Source organism: Halyomorpha halys, unplaced genomic scaffold (assembly GCF_000696795.3).
Source record: "Halyomorpha halys isolate HHAL.00 unplaced genomic scaffold, Hhal_1.1 Scaffold246.1, whole genome shotgun sequence".
NCBI classification, from domain to species: domain Eukaryota; kingdom Metazoa; phylum Arthropoda; class Insecta; order Hemiptera; family Pentatomidae; genus Halyomorpha; species Halyomorpha halys.
Window position 1 is genome coordinate 92,319 of NW_027115081.1, and position 6,662 is coordinate 98,980.

Below are 6,662 nucleotides of genomic sequence, written 5' to 3' on the forward strand. Positions count from 1 at the left end.
TGTAAATATTGTATTCCACTATCTGTAGGCCCCGGCTAGTTGACCGGGCCGGCAGTAGGGGGCGCTTCCAGCATCTTCCCCCACCACTCGCCCCCCACTCCGCTGCCAAATAATATAACTTTTAGAAGTAAAATGTAGAAGCTATCATAATTTATTGTTTATTCTTACCTTTAGATATCAAAAAATATGATATTTTCACGCGATGTAAAACTTAGAATTTATTGATTTAAATTCTGTAGTAAGAGCCATACCAATTATCAAGTCTTCAAATGACCCAGCATAACCTTCTTAAGGCTTGGTTTGGGTTATATTTTAATCTAGTGTTTTGTTATTGTTATCGAGTAGGTAATTTATTTGAATGAGTTAAATATGTCCGTAAAAGTGAGTAATGGCATTGCCAGTGTTAGATACAAGACAAGTATTATTGGATCATTTACTATCCAAGTTAACTGCAATATGTTCGACGAAACTGGCCGCTAAAAAAATACTTCTTGAAGTATCGAATAATCTACAAAACAAAGATATACTGTGTCTACTTGAAGACGAAAAACTTTTAACTGCAACTGTCAATAAATTTCATGCGTAAGTTTCATACTTTATGGCTGTCAATTAGTAACTTTAATGTTATTTGTTGTCTTTATATCCACACTACTCTTCTTTAATTGCTAGGTCATAAAGAGAGAGACATTTTTAGTTAAGGAAGAAACAATCAGATGAGTGAAGCATGTTTGCTCAAACCTGTTGACTATAATCAATGAGATTCTCTCATCTTATCTCTTTTGTTGAGGGGCAAGAATATGATTCTTTGCACTTATGGGTATTATTAGATAACATTAAAACCATAAATGAAAGAGTGTTTGGTTCTTTTGAAAAGAGATTTGCCATAAGTTAATGTGAAATCACCAAAATTTAACAATAAGGGTTTTTTCATTTCATCTATGAAAATGATTACAATCATTCATGAAGCAAATTCCCTTGAATAGCCTACATTACTTCCATGACGTGATTGTACCACTTGTCATCTCTTTAAAAAAAAATTTGACATTTCTCTCTGTCAGTTATTACTATTTTTTATACATATCCAGGTAAATGTTTACTCTAGGTCCTCTAAAAAGGCGGCACACCATTATTATAAGACCAGACTTTACATACTGATAACACAAAGGTACCTGAAAAATGGTGAAGGTGACTGATTACTGAACCATTTAAAAATTAATTGCCCTCTATTTCGACAGGGAATTATTCCCTCTTTCCCTACTCTTTTTAAAAAGACAATTTTATTGTTATAGTCAGATTGACCATTGAATGAGTGTCTTATTAAAAAATAGACCATTTCGCTCTGAATAACTGTCAAAAAGCATCCAAGACCCAAATGCTTCAGAAAAGGAGGAGGTTAATACCCAAAAAACAATAAAATGTATTACCAAAGGAGCAAGAAAAAGTTCTTATTTGAAAACAATCTAAAGGAGACCTGAGAAACAGACAGATATTCAAAGTTTAAATGTCATCCCAGAATTTTAGCAATAGGAAAAATAAGGACCTTAATAGATATAGAAATATGGGAGAATTAGATGTATTTTTTCTTCTTATACAGTCTAATGTTATAAATATGTTATATCTACTATTTTTATTTCCTTATGTATATTCTAGTATTGAAGATTGTCAGACAGTTGGGTTAAATAGTCAAAAAAATACAAGGAGCCGTGAGTAACGTCAGTATTTAGAAGAAGACTATCATAAAATTCATCATTTAAGCCGTGCCAAACTGTTTCAATGAGGATAAGCTTAGCTAATATTAAAAGCCACTTAATTGTACATTGACATGTCAAGTTTAATTAAAATTGTTATTGAGAAAATAAAAACATTTGAACATATATATCGAGTATCAAAACCTAAGAGTCACCTTTGACCAATACTTAACATTGAATAGCTACTCAATCCTTAAATAGTTCCTAAGATCCTGTGATTCATTTTCTCGAAGTACCTGTAACTTCCTAATATCCTCCCTTATTCTCCCACATCTCAACTACGGTTGTCTAGTGTATTGAAAAGTATCTATTGCACAGACAATGAGACTAAAAAGACTAATGAACTGCTTTACAAAATTCATTCATATCTCTCACTACTATTCCGAGCAAAGTTGGCTTTATTCCAGTATCCGTAGACAATACCTCCTTGGTACATTTATATTCCAATCCCTAATAACCAAAAAACCTTCCCACATAATTGACCTCCTTTCCTTATGTTTATCCATTCACCTGTTAAAAACAAGATTCCAACCTATCAATCTTTAAATCCCTACTCATAGAATTGCCTCATTTGAAAAATCCTTTGCTGTTCGAGCCATCTCATTTCGGAATTCCTTACCCCTAACATCATTTAATCACCAATTATATATCTCTCCCCTTGACTATCAAACTTCCGTGAACTTATGAATAATAGAAAACAATATAAGCATGGATAAATATGTATCTTTGTTTATATTTTATATAAATATTTTAATAGATTTATGTAATTATGTTCAAAATGTATTAATTAATTAATTATGTTAATGTAGCCAAACAAAAGCTGCTAAAACTGTTTCAAATTGTTATTCTTAGGGGACTAAGTGTCCGAGAATAAAGATTGCTGTTAATGTCATTTTCTAATTATGAAGATGGTCAGGGTTGCAGTCAAAAGAGAAACAAAAATAGTTAACAACTATTTATTTTCCGACGTTCCCCCCCCCACTTTGTCAAGCTTCATCATGGCTGTTCAAGTTGGTAACTTTTCGTCAAAACTATCAACAGAAGAGCCCTGATGAAACTCTGCAAAGTGGGACGAAACATCGGGAAATAAATAGTTGTTAACTATTTTTGTCTATTTTTTTTGGCCAATTATTTATATATGTATATTTCATTTTCATTTACAGATTTCAAGATAATATAAATATACATAATATATTTTTATACTACGATACTGCTTTTAGGTTAAAAATGAAAACACGATTGTGCTTAATTTATTTATATCTTGGACATTAAGAGGCATTTAATGCATCCTACTATCTTTGGGCGATTCACAAATTTTATATTGCAAGTTTTAAAAATATATAACAACTCTGATGTAGTACAATTGTATTTAAAAATTTTTACCTGTTGACACGAGTTTACATGGCAAAAGAAATTAATTAAACTTATTATTATGTTTTATATATTTTATTCATTCAAATTAAAAATTTTAAATCTTATATTTTCAGAAGAACGGCGGAAAAGGAGGAATTAGGAGAACTTCTGTATTATAAGATAAAAACTGTTGAACCAAACCTTTGTTCTAAGATTACTGGAATGCTTATGGAACTGGACGCTTCAACGATTAATAAACTATTAGAAGATAATACTTTGTTACAGAATGCTATTGAAAAGTCTAAGAAAGAATATTTGGAATTTACAAGTGTAAGATTTTACTTATATTTATTTATTTTTAGCAATTGTAATTAGTGTTCATTTGTAATAGTGTCACAATAGAGTCATAAAGCTCAAATGCACTAAGTTGTTTCTGCCAAAATAATGTCAATCGCTATAATGAAATATAAGTAATAAATAAAAGGAAGATGCGGTAAAAAATAACTCAAGTATTAAGTAAACTATTTATTATGAGCCTATGTTTCATCCTTTGGCTAAAAAGGATACAAACTACTAAAATTATATAATAATTAATATAGTAAGAGTATAAGATGACATGAAATAAAAATAAATGAGATATGGCTAAAAAATGTGCGAAAAACGATATAAAATTAGACAATTAAATCAAATTAAAAATAAGATGTTCAGTGAAAAGTATAAATAAACAAGGATTGGATATTAAAAAAACAAAAAATACATTATTCATTATGGTGCCGGTTCGAATACGGCATGGGGCGTTGACATTTTTCATTGAGTGGCAGTCTCACAAAATGAAAAACAACCATGGTTAGGCAGTATAGGACTCCAATGGGAGTCTTGACCGAAAAATAAATATAAAAAATAAATGAAATTACACTAAAATAAAAGTCAAGAAAAACGGAAAATAAATAATATATTCTTTATTCTTGATTATATCAAATATCAATGGCTTACTTCACAGTGGTGCTAAGTACATTTCCACTAACTTATAATAAACAATATGTTCTTTATTCTTGATTAAATATCTTTGGCTTTTACTTCACAGTGGTGCTAAGTACATTTCCACTAACTTATAATAAACAATATGTTCTTTATTCTTGATTAAATATCTTTGGCTTTTACTTCACAGTGGTGCTAAGTACATTTCCACTAAATTTTTGACAAACATAGGTTCTCTCTTTTTAGAAAATTACAATTTTTCAATTAATTTTTTGATCGAACAGATTTAGAATTTGTTCTTAAATCTGTTTCCTTCATTCTACTAATGTTAATTAACCTTTTTAATATTTTTCATTATATCCAATACAAATTTTTTAAATTTATAATGTCCCTAGTCTTATCTTGGTAAGAGTTAAAATTTTTTGATTTTGTTTAATGAGTGATTTAAAATATGACTATAATATACATTTTTTTAAAAATATTTTTCTTCCTAATTTTTTATTATCTTAATTATTGGCCATAAAGATTTATATATAAGTAGATGGTCAGGGTTGCGGTCATTTTTTTCTATTTTTCATTGTGAAGCTGGTGGCTGGTGAGCTAACGAAATTAAGATTCAGCTCTTCAAAAAACAAAGAATTGCTTTCTGGAAGATTGTTGATTGACCGTGTGAATAGATGAATGGAATATGGTCCGGGTGCGGTCAAAAATATTTTTGAAAAAAACAAAAAATTGTTTTCACTTTTTTCTGCATTTCAGAAGCCCATTTTCTTGTCATATCTTTTATTCTTGTTTTTCTAAATTCTCACATTTTTTTTTTTTCATTTAATTTATTTAATTTTTTTTTTCTTTAAATTTTTATATTCACTATCCTTCCTGTTTCATTTATATTCATGTATCTATCTTTTAATTTATATTCATGTGTTATCTTCTTAAGTGTACTTATATTAATTACTTTATTATTAATTTTCTATTATATTTTACACTTTTCTGTATCCCTGCTCATTTGGTATATTTTGTTTCTTAATTACTTACACACATTGTATCCCATTATTTTATACTTTACTGTTCACCTAATTTAAATACTTTTTTACTTTGTTTACTTTAAAATTTTTTTTCGTTATTGTGGCATAGCTGTCGTCCCCACTCCTCCCAATAACAACGGTCACTTTATTTTTGACTGCCGTCAAAATAGGTATGCATTCTGTCTCATCATTTGTTTTGTATTCTTTTTTCTTTTTACATCTCTTTATTTGTATTTTCTTTAATATTTCTTCTCTTATCTATCTGTTACTATTACCCTTTTCATTTACTATTTACAACCTTTAATTTTTCTTATTATATCTTACTTTTTTACATTTTATACCCCTGTTATTTTACACTTATGTTTTTTCTCTTTTTTTTTTTTCCTTTTGTAACTATGTGTTTGTATCTTTTTTAGCCCTGACGAAGCCCTGCAACGTGGGGCGAAACGTTGGCTCAATAAAATAGTATAATTCTACTATTTCAGTTTTTTTTTACCGCACCCGGACCATATTCCATTCAAAGAATTGCTTTATTTGTTTTTTTATTTATTTAATACCAGATCAGCCTGGTGGGTTTTATGCGGTTGATATAACAGTTAAATTTTTTTTAACAATTGATTATGGTGGGAGGAGGTATAGATTTACCCCTCATATCCAATTATTTAAAAACTTATTCCAGGTTATTCTGCCCAGGTTATTAATAATAAGTCAAATCACCCTATTTTGTCAAAATTTGATTAATTTTTAAACTTTTAATTTAGATCAACTTAACACTATCTACTATCTTATCAACAAACTGTTTTTAACTTTCCGTAAAAATAAGGGCAGAATAGCCTTTTTGCTTAAATTTTTTCAAATAAAAATTGTTTTATGTTACCTTGAAGTTTGATTTATTAAATTTGAATGTATAATAACATTATTAAGAATTCTCACCTCTTTATTGTTTATGTTTTTATATTTATTGGAACACACAGAGATTTATCTCTGACTAATTGTTATTTTTACTAAAAAAAAAAATTTTTATTTTTTACAGAACACAAAGAAGAGACAGGAATACGGAGAAGAGATTTATAACCTTGTCTGCCGGTATCATAAGCCAGACGTGGCAAGCCGGTTAACTGGCATGCTACTAGAACTGGATGAGGAATCACTACGGATACTGTTGACCAATCGAAAGGAGTTTGAAAAAAAATTAGAGATTGCCTACAATACTTTCATCTCTTATTGTTCGAGTTAATGCTGAAACTGGTAAAAACTTTATACTTCTTATTTATGAAAAGTCAAATGGCATTATTTGATTATAAAATTTATTTTATAAACCACTTTTTCCCTAATTTTAGTAGTATTAAATATCTATATTTTGATTTATTTCAACGTCCTAAGATATTACATGGTTCCATTACAAACTACAAACGAAACGATCCCTCTCCATTGTAATATGCTAAATTTGTTTGGAAAAGGAATAAGGAAACTTTAAGTGGAGTAGCAGAGCTTACACTCTCTTATCGTTAATACTATATATTGATTGAAATATGGTTTGGAAGATTATATAGATTAT

At 29.0% G+C, this 6,662-nt stretch overlaps 1 protein-coding gene across 1 annotated transcript in view; it reads left to right on the forward strand.

Annotated features, from left to right (window-relative positions):
* Positions 1-283: 283 nt before the first annotated feature.
* The window catches only part of Samtor (S-adenosylmethionine sensor upstream of TORC1), a 13,163-nt gene continuing 6,784 nt past the window's right edge, over positions 284-6,662 (forward strand). Inside the window, exons 1-3 of the mRNA XM_014419662.3 lie at positions 284-582; positions 3,236-3,431; positions 6,138-6,352. The gene's annotated coding sequence lies outside the window, so the exon portion shown is untranslated. The remainder of the gene's footprint in view (positions 583-3,235; positions 3,432-6,137; positions 6,353-6,662) is intronic.